This window comes from Triplophysa dalaica, chromosome 8 (genome assembly GCF_015846415.1).
Source record: "Triplophysa dalaica isolate WHDGS20190420 chromosome 8, ASM1584641v1, whole genome shotgun sequence".
NCBI lineage: Eukaryota > Metazoa > Chordata > Actinopteri > Cypriniformes > Nemacheilidae > Triplophysa > Triplophysa dalaica.
The window spans coordinates 23,586,626-23,612,264 of NC_079549.1; positions in this window are offsets into that span (position 1 = coordinate 23,586,626).

Sequence of the window (25,639 nt, forward strand, 5' to 3'; positions counted from 1 at the left end):
TAAGTATGTTCATGTTCAAATAAAAAAGTCAAGACGCTTAAAAAAATTCACGAGACGCGCATTACCGCAAAAATCTCGGGCAGCGGCTGAATTTCGGTCGCTATTGCAATTTGAAACGTTCTGACCATTTATCTAGTTGCTTCAAACACATCACACCCATGCTAAAAAAACAATAGAAACCTGATCTAAACACAATACAAATGTATAATGTACCTAAAGATTAAGATTGGTTTTATAGTATATAGTATAAGACAAAAGTATTGGTTTTATTGGGAACTATAATGGTGTCTAGTGGAATGTGATGGATTTAATGGTGGGGCGTTATCTGACGGGTTAATCCTATTGGAATAATTCTCAAAACACACAACAAAAAGGAATTTTGTAATTGTTTTAATGGAAAAATCTAAAGGTTCATAATATTTTAATGGAAAGTTTTTTCCGTCCTTTGGTTGAGATATTAAACTGAGGTCCTGACTCTCTGTGGTCATTAAAACTCCCTCTGCATAAGAGTTAGGATTTAACCGCAGCATCCAGGCCAAATTCGCCTCTCTCCATCATCATGCCCTCCTCATCACCCCCATATGTACTAATTGGCTTCATCACTTTCTCTTCTCTACCATAAACTGGTGTGTGTGTTCTGGAGCATCATCCAGGTGGTTGAGGAGATTCCCCCCTTCCATGCGAAGCGCTTTGAGTACCCAGAAAAGCGATATGTAAATGTTATGAGTTATTATTATTTGATGGTTTCTGGGTTTTTTTTAGCAGGAGAGTAGCACAGCTGTGTAAGATAACAACGTAAGGCTTTAAAGGTTGTTAAGGGTTTATTCATAGAATAGTAACGTAATGCTTGCCTTTGCTCTTTTTGTAAAATCAGTAAATCTCACAAGAACAACACATTATTCTCCGGTGTACTCGCATGTTTATGTGTGCTGATTCAGGGTTCAGGTGTTATATCATTATTCTGTGAACGATTAACAGCATCTGAATCAAATTCCCAATGTGCGTTTTAGTGTGAAACCCGAAGATCAGCTGTTGAGGGATTTACAAGATAAATGCCTTCAAAATAAAATACAATAATGAGTCATTATAAATCTGTTGCGCTTTAGATATTTGAGCTGAGAACTGCTGCTTTGAAAATGATACCACACTGCTGCGGTCTGAATGTGGGTGTAAATTATATTAATGTCAGTTCAACAGTAATGATTTTACGGTCAGAGAAATAAACTGTTTCATAGACTTGAATCGAGACTCAAGACTTAAATCTAACTTCACATCTGTTGTGTGTTATCAAGATCAAACTAGCTTTATCATACATTTCTTCAAACTGTTTTCCTTGAAGCGTTTATTGTTGATACCTAATAATGCCTTCGTTTTTGTAACAGTTTTGTATATTAAACAGAATAATACAAAGTATAGGAGTATAGTTTTTACCATTACATAAAGTGTACAGCATACAGAAATGAGTATTTAGAAAAAAAAAATATTTGTGTGGATTAGCATTAGTAGTGTTGGTTTAGCTTTCCTCTGGAATTTTATAAATTACTTTAGGACTAGCAGTAGATTTAGCATTAAGTGATAAATTGATAGTTTTGGATCAGTACACACTCGTACTAACAATGTATAGATTGTTATTTAACAATACTTAAAGAGTACTTGGAATATTTCATTTTGCCAATTTTACATTTTTCACCAACACAACAGAAATATATTAATTGCCTGAACAATAGTAATTGGTGTGACAATAATATCTTTATTAGAAAAATAAGAAAATCAGCTTTACATAAACAAACAAATTTAAGTTGGCTTAACAAAGTATCATTACTTTGAAGAATTAAATTAATATACGTTGAGTTCACACAAAAGTCTTACTGCATCAGTTGGCTCATCTGTTTTTACAGTGATTTTTTCATTAATGTCAAACTGGAAGGGTTGAAAGTTTCCTAGGCTTTGTTTATTATAGGAAAGACTTTACCAGGAATTTCATATAGTACATACTCCAGGAGAAAATTTAAATATTGTGAGAACTGTTATTCCACCACAATATTTGACATGGCACTTTGGATCATTATTTCAAGTTATATTGCTGTGTGTGCATGTAAACAATCTGCAAAGTCTTTCTCTCCAAGAGACCTCAAAACCAAACTCAAACGTCTCTTTTGTAGTCCTGACGTTAGGGCATAGGTACATAGATCTTTTCAGAGTTTATTCCAGTAAATAAGCTTTAGTTGCAGGTTTGTATATTATAGACTGTAATGTCTGGAATAAAAGACCAACACGGCGCAGAAATCCATTTGTGGTGGATTATCTGTCTATTTGTGGACAGGTTATTGGGCTAGTCGTCACTTGTCAAAAAGCCTGATTTCATGACACATGACATTCATTTCATATTCCTCCATATGAGTCTGACTGAGAATAATAATGTATTTTATTCTGTATTGCATTGGTGTTGGTGTAACGGTGTGTATACCATAGAGACTGCAGTTTAGAGGCCTGTATTACATGACAGTCTCTGTATCTGTAGTGTTGTGATCCGTCTCCGTTTACTCTACAGGGATATCGTTCTTTTAAACATTCACACTGTAGTTTAACTTCACTTCTGAAATGTCAAAACAGAATCACATCTCTAAAAAATACTGTTAGATGGTTTTTAAAGGCATTACATTTCATAACAGCAGTATTTGTCTGGATTTATTACACGGCTCGTTGGAATGCTTGATTCTGATTGGCTGATCGTGACATTTGCAGGTTCTTATTCCAAAAAAATAACACACGGTAATCCAGTTTCACAGGTATTTTTAGACAGTTCAAGTATAAAAATGTTTTTTAATAAAATATTTTGTTTCTTACCCTTAAAACCGAAAGTAAACAACTTTTCCTTGTGGAAGGTCGGTTTTCGGTAAATCAAATTTTTCAAATTCACATTTCATTTACAGTTTTTTCTCATGTGCCAAGTAGCGGTAGTGTAATAAGTGGGATAATGAACAAGCAGCATAGAATAATAACGCATAATTTCAATATTTTGAAGAAACGGAAACTACAAAGTGCTCAAAAACTAGATTTAGCATATTTTCAACACATCACAATGTTTAGTTTAGTTTTAATATTTAAACTACATTGATAATTTTTTAAATCAGAATAAAGGGATGTAGCCTTATTATAGGTTAGCTGTTTACTGTTGCCAAGCGACACAGAAGGATTTTTGACTGTGGGGTCACAGATGTGTCCACATGAGACACATCAGAACATTCAGTTTAATAAACATAAATAAATACAAGTGGCTGCAGTCGCACTCGCTCATCTTGGGCGTTAATAAATGTTTTCTATAAAGTTGCAAATATATAATATGAAAAGAACTATATAAATAAATGTAACTTTATAAGTGCAACAAAAAGACTAATTTAAAGTAGAATTCAGATTCTTTCTCACACTTTATATTTACAGTGCCGGGCTATATTGTATTTGCTGTGCTGTTTACAGATGATTTTTAAATTAACTTTTATATCATGTTTTATCCCTTGGAAAACTATTAATAGTTCATTATAGTAAAAATGTCATACTTGTTGTTTTTAATATTGATTCATCCATTTGTATTTCCATAGTTTTACTATGAATATCCAGGTGATCTATAACTTTTTTGTTGAGAAATTGCATTAAAACTGTGTCTGCTGATTCACAATGGAAAGCTAATAAGAATAATTTTGCTAATTTGAGCTGTTGGGCATATTGACTTAAAAAACCAGCCATTTCTTGAAACTGATATTGTAATAAAGAGGCAAAATAGACGAATTGCACCTACTGTGTTTATTGTAGTTAGAGTATATTCAATTTGTGCTTACTTTGGTTTAACTAGTTAAACTTTGGTTACTCTAGTAAACCATGGTTCATTTATGTAAGGGATCTGTTAGACTCACGGATGACTAATCCTTTCTTCGATTACCTTTGTTTAAAACAGACTTTATGGCAGACTTTGAGTTCAGAGACTATTAATAAAATCTACTGTACAAAAGCTCAACTCTGCCAAGGTAATGCCCAGCAACAGTATCAAACCTTAGAAAAGAAACTTTTACGTTTACTGTTTTCATCCAAGGGAAATTAAAAGCGCATTCAATCTATACATTGTTTGTACAAGTGTGTACTGATCCTGGTGTTTGAGCCCATGATGTTTGTGCTGGAACACTTATTTAAAATCTCACATTGTGTATGTTTCATAGAGGTTAAGAATTTCCTGTACATGTGTTTTTATTTGTTAAACTGTAAGCGCTTTATGATGTAGAAATTGTGCTGATAGACTCATCTTTATTTTAATGGGGTTTTATGCTTTAGCTTTGGTCAATGAAGCACTCATTTGTTGCGTCTCTTGCCGCTCAGTGAACGTTCTCATTTGCTGGGACTTTACGGCTGTGTTTCAAATAGTACATAATACGAACCGTGCTGTTTTCTGCTGTACACATTAAGGCGGCCCTGCAACGATGTGTCTTGCATTCTGAATTCTTAACACTGTTAAACGTGTTGTCTTCTCATGCTTAACATGGTCAACTTGTCAAAAAACGAGTTGGGCGTATGATGTAGTATTTCTGTGCTCAATAAATTCCCCCAGCGATCGTACAGGTTTCAGAAGGTTATTTTAGAACATATAAAACTGTTTCGCAATAACCTTTCTTAGTCCCCTATTGGACAATTCTCCCGGAAAAACAGGCGACATGGCCACAGGAGAGCAGGAGAAGGACCATGCGTCACTTTCACTTGTGTGCAGGAGAGAGCAAGAGCAGACGTTCGCGAAGTTCAGGTGTTTGTTTGTTCAATTCATTTGGGTGATGAATTTTATATAAACTGTTGATATAATGCTGGATATGAAGATCGTTTGAACTGACATAAGCAGCCATCCCAGCGCTAAAAGATGCCGGACATGAACTGCATCCGGTGAGTGAAACTGATGTCTGTGTTTTGTTGACAATGAGTGCCTATACAGTGGTATTGCGTAAGTTGTATCTTTGAAGAGTATTTAGTTGGATCAGATTTATAAAAGAGAGATACAGCTGTATGATTATTTCCAGAAAAACAAGAGCTGCTAGAGGTGGGACTAGTGGGGAGAGTGGGATGGAGCTACAGCATGAGAACACAACACATCATCACATTAATCCCTTTGTGTTGTTTACATTATGCACGTATACTCCGCTTGCCAACAAAACACAGACGTATGACTTTGTTTGACTTACCACGTGCAGTTCATGTCCAGCATCTTTAAGCACTGTGACCACACCATCTATCAGTTTCCAACAATCTCCAGCTTTTCTGACAGAATGGCCAATAAAAGGAATAGGATCCATTTGACGACACAGGAATCCAGAATTATAATTTTTTTTTAATTTAAGTGCTGGGGAGTGTAACAAGCACAGAAATACAACGTCATACATCCAACTCGTTTTTTAACAAGTTGACCGTGTTAAGCATGACAAGCCAGCACATTCAACAGTGTTTAGAAGTCAGAATGAATGACATAGCATGAGACCCGATCTTTAAGTATGCAATGCATAGTAGTGTTCACTGTGTGTTCAGGTTGAGCTCTTCTCAAGTCATGCTCATGAGATCAGATGAGGGCAGAATAGTCTCTGAATAGATGTATTCATAAAATTCGAGTAACGGATGGGTCACATGGTTCTCATTCATTAAAGGAATTTTTCCATTGATCAAAAGGCAAAAATGCATTTAATTGACTGTGTGTTATTATGACATTCAAATGAAGATGTGTGCCGTACAGATGAGTGATGATTGGGTGTAAACGAAAACGTCTTTTAAAAAAGATTATAACTAAATTATAACCTTAACCCTATAACCTGGAGATGGTGGTCTAGTGGGTTAAACCGCTGAACTGGTAAATCAAAGGTTGCTGGTTCGATCCCAGCAGCCACCACCAGTGTCCTTGAGCAAGACACTTTACTCCATGTTGCTCCAGGGGGATTGTCCCTGTAATAAGTGCACTGTAAGTCGCTTTGGATAAAAGCGTCTGCCAAATGACTAAATGTCAATGTTAACAGGGTTGCCAGGTAAACGGTTTTCCTGCACCGTTGGGCTACCTTAAACTCTTGCTGCAAGTTGTTTATTGTTTTGTGGATCGATTTTGTTCATCAACTGTCATGTTTTAGACCAGATGAAGCCATTTATGAAAACAGATTGTGTTTATGATTAGGCCTTTCTCTATGCAAGGATTTTCAAGGATATTATGTGAATTATGAATATTACTGTTTTTTTATAGGTATAGAACACATACTTGGGGTTTTGGTGTTTGATCTGGGCAGCTTAGGACTGGTTTGGTATGCAGATCTGGCATCCCTGGTTGGTGCAGTTATCTCATGTTGTGTGAATTTGGATCTAGGTTTATTCATGTACAGTGTGTCTGTCTAATGCATAGTAAAGCCTATCAAAGGTTGTTTTTAAGCTTGAATCGAATGCACAAAGGGGTGCACATGCTTTGCTTGTGTGATCTGTAGCTGGTGCATGTATGTCTGTAGCATTTATAGCATGTCTATAGTCAATAAAATAGCCTCAATATTTATGTCATTATGGGTGATTGCATGTTCAGCGCCTGAGAATGATTCACTTTCTCTTTAAGCACCACGAGTTTGAAAAGCAGTTGATGTAATATAAAGCTGTAAGAGCTTCTTAGGACAGGAGAGAGTCATGATGGTTTTCTGAATAGGACACAGAAAGCTGAGAGTATGTGGAGAGCTGGATTACAGGCTCACGTTACACAGACTTTACTAAATAAATCATCGCTGTTAGATAAAGCCGGCTCTCAGCGGAGAGATGCATCTATCGAGTATAAGTCTTCATCTTCCTTGCTGACATAAAACAAACACTGACGACACTGATGATGAAGGCTTTGAAAAATGCACGTTTGTGTCTGTATGTTTATGTGTTTGACCTTCAGGAGTTGTCCAGAGCTACCAGAAAGCAATTTAGTTTTCTTACAATGGAAACTCAATCAGTAGATAAAGGAGCTTTAATTGCTTCAGAGCTCTCTTTCTCTCCATCACCCACCCTCTCTCTCCCTCTCTCTCTCTATCTCTCTCTCTCTCTCTCTCTCTCTCCCTCTCTCTCCTTGTCTCTCTCTCTCTCCTTGTCTCTCTCTCTCTCTCTCTCTCTCTCTCTCTCTCCTTGTCTCTCTCTCTCTCCTTGTCTCTCTCTCTCTCCTTCTCTCTCTCTCTCTCTCTCTCTCTCTCTCTCTCTCCCTCTCTCTCCTTGTCTCTCTCTCTCTCCTTGTCTCTCTCTCTCTCTCTCCTTGTCTCTCTCTCTCTCTCTCTCTCTCTCTCTCCTTGTCTCTCTCTCTCCTTGTCTCTCTCTCTCTCTCTCTCTCCTTGTCTCTCTCTCTCCTTGTCTCTCTCTCTCTCTCCTTGTCTCTCTCTCTCTCTCCTTGTCTCTCTCTCTCTCTCTCTCTCTCCTTGTCTCTCTCTCTCTCTCCTTGTCTCTCTCTCTCTCTCCCTCTCTCTCTATCTCTTCTTCTCTCTCTCTCTCCTTCTCTCCTTCTCTCTCTCTCTGTCTCTCTGTCTCTGTCTCTCTCTCTCTCTCTCTCTCTCTCCATCCCTCTCTCCCCCCTCTTTCCCCTCCCTCCCTCTCTCTTTCTATCTCTCTCTCTCTCTCTCCCTCTCCCCCCCCCCTCTCTCTCTCTCTCGTTCTGTGTGTGTGTGTATGTGTGTGTGTGTGTAGTTATAGATGGAAGGGTGAGGGACAGATAAGCAACTTATGAAAATCATCAACAGGTGTGTCTGTCCGCCGATCTCTCTATCATTCTGTTTATTTGTGTGCTTGTGTTAGATGCGAGGTTCTTTTTCATAGATACAGTTTGTGCTTGTATTCAATAATACAAACTTTATTGCGGTGATGAGAATGCACATTGTTGTTGTTGTGAATAACTCCCTTATTATCAGATTTTTAACATTAGATTTTTAGAAACCACATTACTGCCATTAATGCCAGTTCACATTTACAACCCTGTGTGTGTGTGTGTGTGTGTGTGTGTGCATAAAAATTTTAAATGAAAAATGTCCAGCTTACAGAATGAATGACACGTAGATATTACAAACAGACACAAATAAGGAAATTACTGTCAACATTAGATATTTATGTATATTGGTTGTGTACTTAGAAAAAAAAAACTGTGTACTTCATACATCATTTTTTATTTCTGCTGGGCACTTATTGGCTTTTTTCTTAATATTTAGTCCAAATCAATCATTTCGAAAAACGTTTTATTAAACAAATTTTTTGTTTTCTAATAAAATAAATTTACACAATACATTTTGTCTACAAAAATAATTTCGGATATGTAAGCTTGTGCCTTTCAAATTATTGTATGATTTCAAATAAATTTCAGTTAAGTGATCCTACACTTTTAAACATTAGTGTGTGTCTATCTTTGTTAGTAGGTTTGTTGTATGTGCAGTATTTAAATGCATGTATTGTGTATATTGATTTGTTTTTAAACGGGATACTTCACCCAAAATTGACAATTCTGTCGTCATTTACTCACGCTGAAGTTGTTCCAAATCTGTTTACATTTCTTTGTTCTGCTTGACACAAAGAAAGATATTTGGAAGAACATTAGCAACTGAGATTTCTAGGGCACCATTGACCACCATTAAAATGTAATTTCTTATATTTTACTAATTTTGTAATTTTTTCTAATATGGTAGTCAATGGTGCCCCACAAATCTCAGTTGCAAACATTCTTCCAAATACGTTTATTTGTGGTTTGGAAGAACTTGAGTGTGAGTAAATGATGACAGAATTTTCATTTTGGGACAAACCAAATACTTTATCTTACAATATATTTTTTATTTATCTTTCAGCATGTCTTCAACCATCCTTTGTTACGTTCATTCAGACAGAGACTTATTCTAATTTCATCAGTATTTACCCACTACTGTAATATTTGACGTTATAGCATACAATCTGGCATTCATGTAATACCTTACCCCATTTGCCAATTAAATGTGTCCCTCGTCGAGAGAGAAATACTGCTCATTAGATCATTAAAACACGTTCTGTTGCACAGAGAGAATATAAAAGCATGCTGTAACCAAAGCCATCCGGAGCACGGTTCACGGCCTCTCCAAGGGGATTCTATTGAAAAGCGTTGCACAGTCTGTTGTTCTTCTAATATCGGTGAATTGTTGCGAAGCTCCATAAACGTTTATGGACATGTTGAGTTGAAATGCAGCTCAGGCCAGAGAGAGAGAGAATCTCAGGCCTTCATCGTTTTCTTTTAATCTCTTGCCTCTCGAACCCGTCTCACCTCATTATTGTTCAGTGATGAGCGTGTTCGTGACTGAGGTAAGGCTTGACCTCGCTCTCCTCAAAATAGAGCTGTCAACAGATGCAAATTTACATGAAAGCAACATCCAAAGTACCACAGGTTAACTTGACATGAGAGGCTTCGCTCGGAGACCTACGGCCTTCATTCAGCATTCAGAGCGAGTTTGGTGTGCAACGTTTCTCTTATAAGACTAAAAGTCAGGCCTAAAAGTAAATCTACAGAGATATGAGCTCTGTATGTGAGTGAATGTGAGACATGTTGTGTTCTGCCAGATGGAACGGGATGTTTTGTTGAAGCATGACTACGATGTTTCTCTGCAATCGGTGCAGGTTAGTCCAGACGTCTGTGTGTGACAGGGTACATCTTAACACAAGTCTATTGATCATTTTTGCGAACAGATTGTGTTCTCTCCGCAAACCGTGTCAGACTCATTTGCAATTCACTTTTTCTATCTTCTCATCTGGAAGTTTTGTTTGTGTAGCTGAAAACTTTTTAGAAGATGCAAGATTCAATTCACAGCTTATGTTTTCCATTGCCAATTGATGCTCCAAATATAGAGTCTGCTTGATCGATATAGTTCAGAAACGACGTAAAGGGACTCTTCACCCAAAAATGAAAATTCTGTCATTTGATCACCTTTGAGTTGTTCCAAATCTGTATAAATTTCATTGTTCGGATGAACACAGAGAAAGATATTTGAAAGAATGCTTATAACCAAACAGTTCTTGGACCCCATTGACTCCCATAGTGTTTCAACTTCGGCAAAGAATTTTCATTTCACAGCATTTGTACTCAACAGCAGGTGAAGTGAGAGAAATTTTGTGATAAACACAAAAATAGTCACTTTTATTTTTACCCAATATATGTAGATTTATGGATATCTGTAATATTGTCTTTCACCTACATGTGTGATGCACACAAGCTGACATCTATCGCATTGAATGTGTAAAGCTGTTAAGTAGAAAACCCAAGGTTTTTAATCACGCGCATCGTTTACAGCTCGGATATGTTTATGTCCCCTCAGTAGACTTCAAGGGTACGTTATACCCCAGCTTATTAAAAGCCCTTAAAAACACCCTTTGACTCTTTGGGTACAATCACTGCGGTAATGTGCAACCTCTTGTCACCGCTTAAGTGTAACCTTTTAAGATCCGCCTGTGATCCGGTTGAGGTCAGCGTGTGTTTTAAACGCTCAGCTGGCCGCCGGCAGATGATTTACACGACTGTTCTGCTGGTGAACTCTTGAATGAAGAAGGATTAGAGAGGCTTTAAACGGCAAACTTAATTATAAACAAACCGTTTTCCTGCACTGCACAGCCTTATCTGTCACCTCGAAAGCACTCATCCAGCGGCGGCTTAGCAGTGGCGATGTGTAAAATGTGTTGATTTTACATCACACGCTTGCACTTGCAGGGCTTTTCGTGGGTTTGCCTGTCGCCTCGAATGGAGGGCCTCAGAGATGACGTATTTTTGTATGGAAGCGTGTTAAATTTTAGCCCTTCCGGTTCCATCGCTCCAAAGTTTGTGGGTTTTTGTAATGGGTTTTTGGCAAATCGCCTGAAATAAGGTCTGTGGTTAACAAAAGCTGTAAATATTTTCACGTTTTAATCTATGACACAAAACCCAGTTATCACCCGCTTGTAACTTTAAAACCTTTATTGTGTCTTTAAGACAGCGGTTGCTAACAGTGACTAATTCCTATGGCCATGATGTTGGATGTCATCGCGCATGTAAAGCTCAAAAATAATGCAACACCTCTAAACGCATTGTTGGGGATTCATTCACAAACAAGTTTAATAAAGTTGTCGAAGGCCTGGTGGTGAAGCCCCAGTGAAATAAAAAATATCCATTTTTAAAGAAATGTTGCAGCATTTATTGTAAATAGTTTATCAATGTGGGTCATTCTCTTTTTAAAATTTGTGTGCCCTCATAATAAACTATTACTCTTTCTTCTGTGGAACGCAAAAGCTATTTTGAGAAATGTCTCATTGGTTTTGTGTTCATACAAGGGAAGTGAATGGCGTTCAATGTTGTTTGGTACCAGCATTCTTTTAAATATCTTCTTTTGTGTTCAAGTCAGACCGGTTTCTTTAAATTTGCAGTTCATATTTGATAGATTTTCATTTAAAGGGAAGTTGAAGTGAGTGCTTATGGAGTATTAAAAACAGTCATTGGTTGGTCTTATGAAGTGTAAGTGTGCATTTATTTTAATTAGAACATAACTGATATTTCATCTGTTTCAATTATACAATCCTCTGACCTAAAACCAGGTCATCTGTTCATTCATAAATCTTGATACTCAAACTCTTGCATGTTTTTATCTCTTATTTACTTCCATATGTCTGCGTTCATCCGCTGAAGTCTGATCCTCAGAGCTGATAACCGTGAACCTTGATGAAAAAACATTAGCCGGGAATTCAGAAACAGAAGTTTATGATAACTGTAATTTCTCCGGCGGTGCATTGATTGCATGTCAACATGACTTTTTCATCTTGGAGAAGACATGTCGTGATTCCCGCGCAATGTGTTACAAAGAAAATGAATCACTATGTCTTATCCTCGTTCTTGTGTGGCTGGCACATTATGTGAGATTAATTTTGATTCGTGAGAAGCGGCTGAACGTGACTTGGATTGATGGCTTCTGAGTTTCAAGCATCTTCTAATGAAGACAAATGGACAGTTTGAGTTGATGGGGGCTGGTGAGGGATCTCGCCGCATTAGGATGTGAATGATGGCACGATGATCGTGGGTACCTATAGGGTTTCCATCAGAGGTTCTCCTCTTTGTCTTAAATTTGATAAGAAAGTAAACACAAGGTTCTGTTAATCGGAATTTCTGGAAACTGTAATGGTCTTTCTGGGTGTTTACTGGTATGTGTTGGGTTCTGTGGGTGCGGTGATATTTTAGACCGATGGGAACCAATAGAACACCATTAAATCTTGATGCCCTGTTGAATAGAAACCTAATAGAAACCATCAAAGAAATTATAATGGTTTCCATCACAAAAATCCTCTTTGTAGTGTGTTTGGGGCATTATACCAGTAGGATTTAACATCCCAGTACGTTCTGACACCATTACAGTTTCCATTAAAACCATTAAAACCAATATACATTTTTGTAATGGTTTCTATGGTTTTGTTTAGCAGGGATATCAAAATCAATAGAAACAATTCAAGACGTTATAATGGTTTTAAGGGGGTTTGTATTGGTTTTAATAGAAACTGTAAGGGTTCTACTGGTTTGCGATTAATTCTATTGGTTGGATTGTAAATTCTGTTGGAATAATGCCCAAAACACATGATGGGTTATTCGTGTTTGTGATGGAAACCATTAGAATATCTATGTATTCTTTTCCAGTAGTGGCAGTTGTGGTGTCTTTTGTGAAAGATACAAGCGAATGAAAACCTCTCTAAATTTAAGAGGTAACTTATAGTACTTACAGAGCAAGCGTACCGCCCAAAAACCTGAGAGCACATTGAAAAATTTATAGCTGAAGTTTCTCATTTCTACACCCCTAGCGTCACCAAACAGAATTTAAAATGATGCTTTGGATTTGTACGGTTGGGTCTGGCGGGGATGCTTAAAGCAGTGTTAATGTAATAGTTCAATCGAAAATAGACATTCTGTCATTAATTATTCACCCACACTTTAACCTGTATATTACTCTTTTCTTAAGTGGAATACAAAAGAAGATATTTAGAGAAATGTCTCAGTGGTTCGATGTTGTTTGGTCACCAACATTCTCTAAAACATCTTTTGTGTTCTTCAGAAGAAAGAAAGTCATACAGGTTAGAAGTGACGAGAGAGAGAACAAAGGAGGAAAGAATTGTCATTTTGGGTGATTGTTTTTCTCTAAGTAGAGCTGTAGAGAGCTGCAGTGCTTACACGCTTTAGAAATAAGAACGTGTCATATTGAACTGTTCATTCTTTACTTGACTGAAGAGTGGAATTGACAAATATTCTGATAATAAGAGATAATTATGAAATTTTATAAATTAGGCATTTTCACTGGTGAAAGATGTATTCAAAGCCGTCAGCAGGAATCTTAACGTATTACTCTCTTCTGCATTTCCAGCTTCATCCACATGAGGGCAGTGTGATGTTTGCAAGTTTTTTCGACACCTGCTTTTATTTACTGACTTTTATTCAAGAACATCCTCTGATGGGAAGCAGGTCAATCAGGATTGTGTTAGGAGTGTTTTAAAAAGTGTGATCTAGTTTTGTTTGATGTAGGTAACCCATTGGGATCTTGCAGTGAAGAACGGATAAATCTGTATATTAGAGTACTGGTTTTGCTTCGAGGCCCATTTTTAATTAGATGTGAAATGGAAACACGACACAGTACCAACGCTGTTTACTTCAATACGAATAGATTTCTTACATAATATTTGCATAAATGCATGGCTCCAACAATAAAATATTAACATGGCTCAGTGGTTAGAGCAATGCCAAGGTCATGGGTTGGATCTCAGGGATTGCAGAAACTCCAAAACAAATAGTATAATGCAATGTAAGTCGCTTTGGATAAAAGCATGAAAGATGTAAACGTGAATGGCGACTTATAGTTTTGCCAAAATGTACCATACAAAGGGGACCTGTGGGCTGGGAAATTGTTCATTTTGGTTTCTAAATGTCTTTGGATGTAAATGGTTCTCTTGAGTCATTTATTGCACAAACACACTGTATTTGGCAGAACCTCACATTCATGTTTAATGTCCATGTTCATTGTGTTCTGGGTTGCGTTTTATTTAATGTCGTGTAGTTTCGATGTTTTTTGAGGATGAGGATGTCTGGGAGCTGCTTCCTGCCATTAATGGGTGAAATGTTGTCAGATTCCTGTAGATTTTGATTGGCAGTGTGGCATTTGACATACACATTAAAATGCATCAGAAGATTTCCTTTTCAGTCTTCCGTCTGTCAGTCACTGTATCATGACATTTAGGTTTAAGACAACAAACAAAAGTCTGAGGCAGATGTAAATGATTCAATCAGAGTGATTAATCTGAAAACAGCTGGATTTCTTCTTGAGTTTCTGCATTACCGTGTTAGATTTTCTCATGCTCAAATGTCTCAGAACCAAGTGTGAATAAGTGAGGCCGATGTAAACAAAGGATTTATTTGAGCAAAGCTGTGTATTTTACTCCAGCCCCATCATTCCATCATGTCAGACTGCCATAAATCTACTTAGTATTTCTCGCTTTGTTTGTTTACGTTCTGCATCCGTTCTGTTCAGACATTCAAAGTCGAAATATCCACATCATTTTAATAAGAGATGAAGAAACATCTTTCAATGTGTGTGGTCTCTTGAATGTAAGTAGGTCAGATCTTGGGCCTCACTTTTATCACTTCAGACTGTTATATTTAGCTTCTCTTGGAGGTTTGTAGTACTAAGGTTGGGTGCCAGGACTGACAGATGCTAAATATATATTCTGTTTCCATGAATGTTCTTTTTATTCATGCAGTCAAAGATCTCGGAAGCGCTAACCAACACTTCTTGTATACCATATTTTTGACCAGTATATATATTAATTGTAGAAAAATTAAAATTATCGTTATAATTTAATTATAATTGATTAATAATACCATAAATAAAGCATTTAAATGAAATTATTTATACAAGTGTATTTTTATTTACATATTACTTGCATATTCCTAAAAATGCTATATTTTTGTGCTTATGTTTTGTCAAAATTTTGCACAATCAAGAAGTGTTTTTCGAAAAAAAGGAAATGACATTGATTATTATTGATTTACTTACATATTTTTATTTACATTTACAATATTTACAAATACCTTACAATACAACATTTATGATGCTAATGTTTTGTCATCCTGATCTCATGGGAATTCCTAACTATTTTACATATGAATTATTCGTATGAATTTGTATGTTGTAAAAGCACTATACAAAAACGCTATTTACAGCTAAATAGCTAATAAGGATTTTTTTCCTTCTTTTTCTTCTATTGTTATTGCTAAAGGTCTATCGTCGACACATATCATTATCGTTTTATCGCCCAAACCTAAAACCTGACTATTGCACTAAAATGTATGAATGAGTTCGTAGGAATATTTACGAATTAGCCAAAATTAGACACATCATAAAATAGTTACGTGACACGAGATTGTGTTGGTTTTGTCGCTTTTCAGTGTAGAAATGGCGACACTGTTCAACCTGTTTTCACATTTCTTTGGGACTTGAGGGACCCGCAGTTGCTTACCCAGTGTTTTTTGTGCCATCGCAGTAGAAGTGTCACTCAAATAGACACAAGTTTATCATTAAACTCTTTACCACCCAGCTCACCACACACCGATCTGCTATAGTTTTCATGTTTCACTCCAATCGTTTTGTGACGTACATCTTGGTTTTCCATGTGTTCTGCGTAATTTAGCAGTCTGGCATCGCTGTCTTTTGCTATTTTGTGTGACAGGACGGAAAAGATTTCTGGAGAGCTTTCCGGAAGCTGACAGGTTGTTATCTTGTTTGAGTCTTGAGTGCAGGAGACACTTGTGTGCGTATGACTTCCAGACGTCATGTGAGGTAATCTCAGGAGAGGTGAATGTTTGACAGCCGGCTGTAATGAAGCACCTTCTGACGTAAGTCCTCCAAATTCTGCGTGGAGGGTTTTTCATGCTGTAATTTGTCCCAACACTCGACCGCAGCTCTTGCAGAATCCTCATGTCCCGTGAAATGAGAATATTTCAAGCATCTTTATTCACAGCTTATCTTTTTCTTTCTTTTTCCTTCTTTCTATTTTTTTTTAATGAAAACATCAGATGAATTAACACAATGACAATAAAAAACAAGAAATAAAAACGTAAAAATAATGGGGAACAAAAATTAAAACAACAACACTGGGGTATCTAAATAAAAAAAATACACCAAAATCAAAGAAAACATTAAACAGCTTACAAATGTTAATTTGTTAGTTAGAAATAGTCCTAAAATAATGCTGTATTTCAACAAGTAAAACATTAAAAAAATTGTTTGACTTTACATTTATGAATATAAAATGTTGATAAGAAAATGACAAATTACCTCTTCATCTCTACTCCACCAGTATCTCACGTGATGATGTCATTTTGGGGCGTGTCTATATTTTGTCAGACCAATGGCAGATGGCGATGTTCAGGAAGCTATCAGTATTTTGTAGTTTTGCGAATGCCTTATAAATTCTCTTTTAAAACAGCGAGAGGCTGAAATATCTGTTGCCTGTGAGGCATCGAACGTGTCAGTTTAATCTCTCAGAGTGGGTGTGGCGAGAAAAACTTGTGCCCAATTGGAATTTTAATGCATTTCAATCCATTTCTGAATTGGCAGAAGATGTAATTAAAGAGCATTTGAGCTATGAGTGTCTCTCGCTCCATCTCTCTCTCTTCTGCATGCTCGGAACGGCAAGAAATGAGGGAGAGAGAGACGGATCTACCTTTGCCGTCATCTTCAGCTCTTTCCCCTTCATCTCAAAATCTCTGTGTGTATTAGAGAGAGAGAGAGAGAGAGAGAGAGATTATTCCTACTTCTCCCAATCACAGAGTGTCTCTTGCAGTCACGGTGGGTCATTCCTCAACCTGACTCCGTCTCATCTGTCGGAGACAAATGTTCATTGCCGGCACAAAGCCTTTTGCAAATTAAAATTTCTAATCTGACTCTTCAATAGGAGGCCAAATGTGTGTGTAAGAGAGTGTGTCCTATTGTATAAAATGAATTGATATTGTGCGTCACGTCGCGATGCGGGAACACTAGATCACTCTCATTAAAGTCAACCGGCGGTCAAGGTTTGGCTTGTTAGCTTCGCCGGTCTTCTCCTGCTGTTTGATGCCTTAAAGTGTCATTAAATTTAGCAGATGTTTCACCAGCACCTTGTTTTCAATGAAGGACCCCTAACAGCGTGAAATAGATTTTCAGTGTCTGCTGCGAGGAGGTCTAACATAGAGTTATAGTGCTCATACGGGCCGCATGAATGAGAATGCTGAAGGATACGGTAGCTCTCTGCAGGTACTATATGGGAACACCTGATTTCTTTGTTGTGGCACGGCCAATTTTCATTTAAATTCTTCACAATTTTTTCCCATAATTATATCTTTCTGAACAATTTAGACAAAACAGATTTATAGCTAGCCACCTGTTTTAATGACACGTGCGTGTGAAGGACATTCTGTCCTCTCGTAAAGGGACGGTTCACCCAAAAATACAAATTGTATTATCTTGTTTTATTCAATGCCTGGGTGACTTCTTGGTTCTGTGGAACACAAAAGCAGATATTTTGAGAAATGTCTTGTTGGTTTTGACTGCTTACAATGATAGTCAACGGGGACCGATGTGTTTGGATGCCAGCGTTCTTCAAAATATCTTCTCATACTCTGCAGCAGAAAGAAAGTCATCCAGGTTTGAAATGACACGAGGGTAAATAAGTGATGAAAGAATATTTCTTTTTATTGACATTTCCCTTCAAGTGTATACCGTCAGAAAAGCAGGAGAGTACATTGCTATTTTCAATGTGATTGGAGGCTTGTACTGCATCAACAAACCTTGACATTTTTATACATAAAAAAAAAAGTTCATACATATACGGCAGTAGGTTACACGAGTGGATGGCCGGTTAGTGTTTTCTAAATACTTCATTCTTAACCACAGCAGAAGGAATTAAATCCAGCTTTCAGCTTTAAGAATAAACTGGAATCACACTGCACAAGGTGAATTATAAGATCATTCTGTACATTTATAAACATCGGTTGATATTTTCCGAAGGACGTGCTTTCTCACCTGGCAAAGATTCAGTTTAATCTTGTTAAGTTGGTTCATTCATCGATCATCGCTCTGTTTTGAGTACTCGTGCACAGGTGCGAAAAGCCGCGGTGAACAAAAAGAAAGGGTAAAAGCAAAGGCTTTTCATAAATTGAGCCCGGTTGCCATGGCAAACTGGATTTAGTGGCACAACGCGGAAAAGGGAAAATGAAAGAGACGCAGAGAGAGAATGAGTGAGTATAAATGCTTGTAATAGGAAGCATGAAGGTCATTTCATTTAAGTGACTCTGTTAAATATTAACAGCCGAACATGAGAGCAGCATAATTGAGCATCAAGACTCTCTCTCTCTCTCTCTCTCTCTATCTATCTATCTATCTCTCTCTCTATCTCTCTCTCTCTGAATATGTGCACGGGAAACAACATCACTTGTGTGAACCCGGTTCTTCACTTAGCACCTCTCCACCGGAGGAAGCTCTGAGTCATCTTTGACTCTTGAACTGAACCAAGTTTTTTTTTTAATAATTCTGATGTCCCCCGCTAGAGTTAATAATCACACACACACAGACTATACAGTATAAACTCTTTTTCCATACCTAGTGAGCTACACCGCACTTTAAACCCCTGGGTGCTCTCCCGTAGAATGAGTGTTGCTGCCTTCTAAGATAACTTTTAATAAATTTGGCATCTGATGTTGTCGGTGAAGGGAAGATTGGTTTGGTCAATATGAATATAGAAGGTAGAAGTGATGCATTTAGAAGTTTTGCAGAACTGACCCTTATTGTGATTCTAAAGCAGTCATGGGATTCTCAAGGAGGGAAACTTGGGCATCTTTCTTAACAGAATAGAGAACGCATTAAAAAATGATATTCAATTCATCAGATTTAATTAATGTTGCTGGAAAATAGATGCCAATTTCGAATTTAAGTAAAAAATGTAATGGAAGAAATTCCTGTAATTAGAATGGTGTATTTAATGATATTAACAATCAGTGTTTGAAATGTCACATTTATAAACTATAGTGTTCAGTCAATAACAAACAAATGGCAAATAAATAAAACACATAAATAAATTGTAGGGTGCACAAACTCTCTCTCTCTCTCTCACTCTCACTCTCACCTGTGTCCAGAGATTCCCACGCACTCACTCTATAACACACACACCTACGCAGAGTACCATATATATACACACCACACACACTCACACATACAACCATACTGATACACAAACATGCACAAACACACACAAAAGCAACCATATTGACACACACAACCATACTTATACACGCACACACACAACCATACTGACACACGCACAAACAAACAAACAACCATTGTGACACAGACACAGACAACCATACTTATACACGCACGCACACACACACACAACCATAGTGACACACACTCACACACAACCATAGTTATACACACACACATACACACAACCATACTGATACACACACGCACAAACACACACACACGACCATAGTGACACACACACGCATACTGACACACACTCGCACACACTTACACCAACCCAATCTCTGTAGCACTGGCGGCCTCGAGCAGAAAAACTTAAAGATAGAAACGTGATGCCCGCAGTCTGATCTCTTGGTCTCCGTCACCTCTGCTACAGATCAGCGTCTCTATTGATCAAGAGATCAGGCAGCTGCAACCGACCCACATTCATTAGATCACTAGCGCCTGCTCACTGCCAGCGTGGGCCGCTCTTCAATGCCTCAGAGGGTTTTGACCTGTGAGCATCAAAGGGTCCGGAGAGTTCCACGCTGAGTTGACACACATTATGGGATGATATAATGAAGAAAGAGTGTTTCAGATGATTATCATCTCATGACAAATAGAGAATGAGATAAAGAGAGAGAGAGAGAATTTGGCTGTGGCAAAAAAAGAACAGGAGCGTGAGAGAAGATGAAATCTATAAATTCACGATGACACAGGTGAGAGGAAGGGCCATATCGATTTAGTGAAGATTTCAGAGATTCGCTGATATTTAAGAAAACTTCTAAGATGCCAGACTAGCGAACGGCAGCGTGCACCAAAATCTGAGCTTCGCTTCATCTGCACTCTTGTTTTTCCAGTAAACATGCAATTGATTCTTTATTTTCTTTATTTTCAAGAAATGTGGTTCTACAGTACTTTTGTTTATTGTAAACAATGAAAATGAATGAGGCTGTCTGCCACCAGCGTTGTTCCTAAAGTCTTATTTTATGTTTTAACAGAATGAATGAATGTCTGGCTAAACTCGAGGGTGAGTAGATGATGATGAACGTTTAGTTTTAAGTGAGCCGTATCTACAAATCAATTTTACCGATTTGTAATAAATCTTTGTGTGTATCAACATCTGTATCACTTAAAACTGCTTTCATTTGTAACCCTATAAAGTAAAAGATACTCCATCCCTCCATCTCTCCGTCCATCCAGTGTGTTTTGCTCTGTAATTCTGAATCTCCTCCTCCTGAGATTAGCGCTTTCATGGTCTATGGAAAGCCAGTCTGACTTTTTTCTTTAAGTGAGAATGACAAGGCTAAAGCGGAGTCCAGAATCCGTCCCTGTGGGACTGTGATATGTTAAACGGTGAGCCTCGGGAGAAAAACCCTTTGGGTTGAAATCCAGAGCTCCTTCCAAATGAAGATTTACACACAGGCGACTTTTCTGCTGGCTTTCTCTCGTTCTCCACCCACAAGCAACCCGGAGAATGTGTGAGCGAGAGATAGGGCTTCTCTCCCAAATCCCCTTGATATTCTCCCCCGGCACGCGTGTTCGTCGCCTCCATCTTCATCTCTCATCTGCTTTATCTTAGGAGGCAGATCTGCGGCTACAACATAATCGCCGGCGTGCAGGGGTTTGAGCGCTGCCCTCAGCCGTTTCGGACACCCGTCTGTCACTCTTATATAAAGATCTCCTGCTTCACACTAACCTCTGCGGAACAAGCCATTTTTTTCATTGTTTGTCATCCATTTGGTTTTCTTGCACTACCGAACAGTGTATAGTATAGTATAGTATAGTATAGTATAGTATAGTAGTATAGTATAGTAGTATAGTATAGTATAGTATAGTGTGGATGTCTGAAAATTACACATAGTTCAAGTTATGATAATTTAAGTAAAGAGCCTGCAGTGGCAGAAACACCCATGTGCATATGTGTGGAATCTGTAGGTTTGGTTTGTTAGAATACATATTTTATCTTTGGTCTGTGGGTTTGTTTGGGGTTTATGTTGTGTAACTGCAGCCCATTTCTTTATTCTGCTCACGGATGGAAAAGCCCCTTTCTGTGGGAGTCCGTGACTAACCAATAAATTTATCTCCCTCACGTGCAGAGATTGAATCCAAATCCCAGCCCTATAACCCGGTGAATCATCAACCCATGTCTGAAATATGGTTCATATACACTGTGAGTGAAAGAGGGAGAGAGAATTTATAGTGTCCTAAAAACCTCCTCACTGTGACTCAAGACATCTGATGATAGCGGGATGTAACTAGCCGAGGACAAACTGTTATTGTTGGTTTGACAAAGCTTCGTAGGAAAGTGTCTGGCTGAAGGTTGTTCGGCGTTTTGTGTGCTTTGAAAACTTTTGTGTGCGTTTAAAAAGCAGTTAATCTGAAAGGTAGCTAGAGCATTGCTTAAATGTTTGGGCCAGTTGCTAAACTGTTGCGAGGCAGTTTCTTGAAACTCCCAACAATTTTAAGATTAATTCTGAGGTTTGTTTCTAGGGTGTTGTTAGGACGTTCTGGGTGGTTGATGGTGGTTTCTAGGCAGAACTTGGGCGGTTGCTAAGGGGTCATTGCTAATGCAGTTGTTGCTAAAGTGCTGCTAGGTTGTTTCCGAGGTGTTGCTAGGTGGCTGATGGGGTTTATAGGCAGTTGTGTGGTTGTCAAGGTATTGCATGTGGTTTCCAGGCGAGTGTTAGGTGATTGCTTAGGGGTTCTAAGGCAGTTGTAAGGTGGCTGCTATTTTGCTGCTGTGTTGTTGTTTGCTGCTAGGGTGTTGCTAGGCAGTTGGAGTTTTCTGAGTGGCTTCCATGGAGTTGTCAAGTGGTTACTAAGGGGTTCTGGAAGGTTTCCTGGCAGTTTTTTAGATGGTTGCAAGGATGTTCCTGGTGGTTTCCATGCAGTTTTTATGTGGTTGCTAAGAGGGGCTCGGTAAGACGGTTGTTAAGAGGTTCTGGAAGTTGGTTAAATTGCTGCTAGGATTTCTTTGAGGTGTTGTTTGTGTCTATGGTGTTCTAGGTGTTTCCAAGGTGTTGCTAGATGGTTACCAGAAGGTTTGCTTAAAAAATGTGTATACTCTGCTGAAAAATAGAATAGATACAATAGATCCTTGTCCAAAACAGAATATAAAATATTATGGATATGGAAATTGTGTTGGATTTATTGTTTTATAAACTATAATGGTGTCTATCCCTAACTGCTGAAAAAACGTCGAAACCCAACAGAAACCGTTACAGAAATTCCAATGGTTTCCATTAAAATAACATAATAATACATTAACTTTTACATTAAAACCATTACAAAATATTTTTTGTATTGTTTTGGGCATTATTCCAATAGGATTAGACATCCAACTAATATAATCCAACACATTCCCGTAGAACCATTGCAGTTTCCATTAGCAAGTACAAATCACTTTAAAACCATTAAAACCACTATAACATATTTAATGGTTTCTAATGTTTTTTTTTACCAGGGTAGAAACCATCACAGAAATAGTAATGCTTTCCATTAGAATACCATTGCAACCCAATTGCTTTTTCTATTAGAATCATTACAAAATTCCTTTTTTGTGGTATGTTTTGGGCATAATTCCAGTAGGATTTAAGTTCCCACTAATAGAATCCATCACATACCAGTAGAACCATTACAGTTTCCATTAAAACCCTATACAAATCCCTTTAAAACCATCAAAACCATTTTAACTTCTTCTGTTGTTTTTTAGCAGGGCATGAAGGCATTTTGTAATGGTTTTAATGGAAAAGAATGCTGTAGTCATAATGGCATTTTAAGGAAACCATCAAAAATTATATAATGGTTTCTATTGTTCTTATCAGCAGTGTGTGACTGTTAACTGTGTACAGAATTGTGCATGCTGCTTCATATACACCATCTCCCAGGAATGGAGACAGTCAGGAAAATATGATAATATGATCCGGTGGGAGATTATTCCTATGAGAAGATGATTTGAATTTTGCTTCCGTCTTTCTTTTCCAGAGCCTCTTTCGCGCTGCACTTCAGCAAACAAAGCCGAGCGCAGTATGAGTTAAACAGTTTACCGTGCTGGTGATTAAAAGTGCTTCAATCCTTCAGTCTCTGAGAAGCGCCAACAAGACCACATTTGATTTGTAAATAGTTTTGCAAAGACAAAAGTCTCATGTTTGTTGTGTTGTGTTAGAAGAGCTGCAGAGAAAATGACTCCTAGGCCTTTTGGCTTTCCGAAGATGAAAGGAAAGACAGACAATTTCCATTAGCGACATGGCTTTCTGCGGTTGCCGTAGCAACATGGCTGCATCAGCTGTGATGATTCCAGATGAATCTCACAAAATTTTGTGCTATTATTGTGCATTAAAGCTGCTGCCATTACAGTGATTCACGCAGGTGCATTTTTCCATGATAACCCGGCACTGGTCTCTTCTAAATACGGTACTTTCCATAAAAATAAAAAAACTCTGAAACATCAATAGGGACCAACAAAGAGACAAGATTTAAGAAGTTCATTGTGGTTTATTTTTCATGGTGAAATAAAGTCACAAATGTACTATGTGCTCTGAAATGAAATGTTTAAGTGCTTCAGATTATTATCAGACCAGTTTTATGTCTTCACTCTGTTTCTTAGGAACTGAGACCCTCTTAGTGCATCTGCTGGTGTAGACGCTCTCTTCGGACCGGTCCGGAGACGACCATCATCTGTAAAGAGAGAAACCTTGGTATGCAAGGTGAGGAACAGCATCAGTTGTTTGTTATGTCAGACTGTACCAGATGAATGTTTAGTAATGATTGACAGCGCTGACCGAGCGTTTATCAGTCTTGTTTCTGAGGCTCACACAGAATGCTCATAGTTAATTCTGTCGGATTCAAACTAGATTCAAATCTGGAAGGCACTTGTGAAAATCACAAGCTCTAGTTACATAATAATATATAAGAAAGTACATTTGTGACTCTGCAAATAACAAATAGAGCTAGAATGCAACCCAACCTGTTTTTTAAGAACTACTTTCAAATGGACATTTCCATGTTTTTATCTTGTTTACTGTACAACTTTTGTCTTTTTTTGATAGAGAGAAAGCATTTTTTGGTCATATCATTGTTAAGAAAGTTGTGGCGTTTTTGTTTTTCTGAATTGACTATTTAGAGGTATGTGTTTAGGTGAAATTATGATTTTTGTTTCATTCTGTGAACTACTTCCAAGATTTCTCCTAAATTTCTATTTGCATTTATTTGCAGAAAATGAAAACTGGAGGAACAGGGGAAAATAATAAAGAAGATGCTCTGTATTTTTTTAGACCTCAAATACTGCAAAGAAAACAAGTTCAGATTCACTTTTAAGCGATACAACATATTTCTACATCTTTTTAGGAAAAGATTTAATGTGACTTGTCATGCATGACTTTGTCACTCCTGAGGTTCGATTTTGAAATTCAACAGACACTGGCGTGGAATGACCGCAATATATCCATAAATGATGATTAAATTAAGATTTTGAATGGTCTCATACCTATTTTCCACGGATGAATATATCCTTAATATACTGTATATATGCTTCATACAATGCAGAATGCTTTAAAACAGCGAACATGAGGGGAACGCTAGAAAAGAACGAGCTTTTTATATTGCATATAATACAGACAAGCTATGATCAACTTTTTCTCAGTCTTACACACACAAACACACACGTTTAATTATCTCCGTGGGGACAGTCCATAGGTTATACCGTATAAACAGAATATTTATCCCCTACCACTGACTCTTCCCCAAGATCATAGAAAACTTTTAGCATTTTTGAATTTCCAAAAAATATCGTTTTGTATGATTTCTAAGCTTCTTTGCCCATGGGGACCTCAATTTTTACACGAGTCCCCATGAGGTGTGTATTTAGATTTAGGTCCCCACCGGGACACACACACACCCTTCTGGCATCAATTTCTTTACTCCGTTGGGCTCTTCATTATACGGTCGTCTCAGAAGCAGTCAATAACACTGTATTGGCATTGGAGACCTAATGGAGACCTAATGCAGGGCAGGGACTCAAGCTAAGATTCATCAGCGAGGCTTCTGTCGGAATTAATGGGTGTTCATATTGACAGAATTGTCTTATTTATATTCAGGGACAGTTTTTATTACAAGAAAGTCAAGCTTAATTTTATACAAATGTGTAAATGAATAGTGACGCCATGCGGCGACACATCCTGTTGATGACCAACGGTACAGAACCTTGTTTAACTAAGGAAGTGGCGCGTAATGCGTAGCTTTGTTTTCAATACGTTGACGTAATTTCAAATGAAACTGGAAGTCAGGGCATGACAAATCGAGGTGCTCGTCTTTCTTTTCCAATATCCACTAGTGAAATTCAC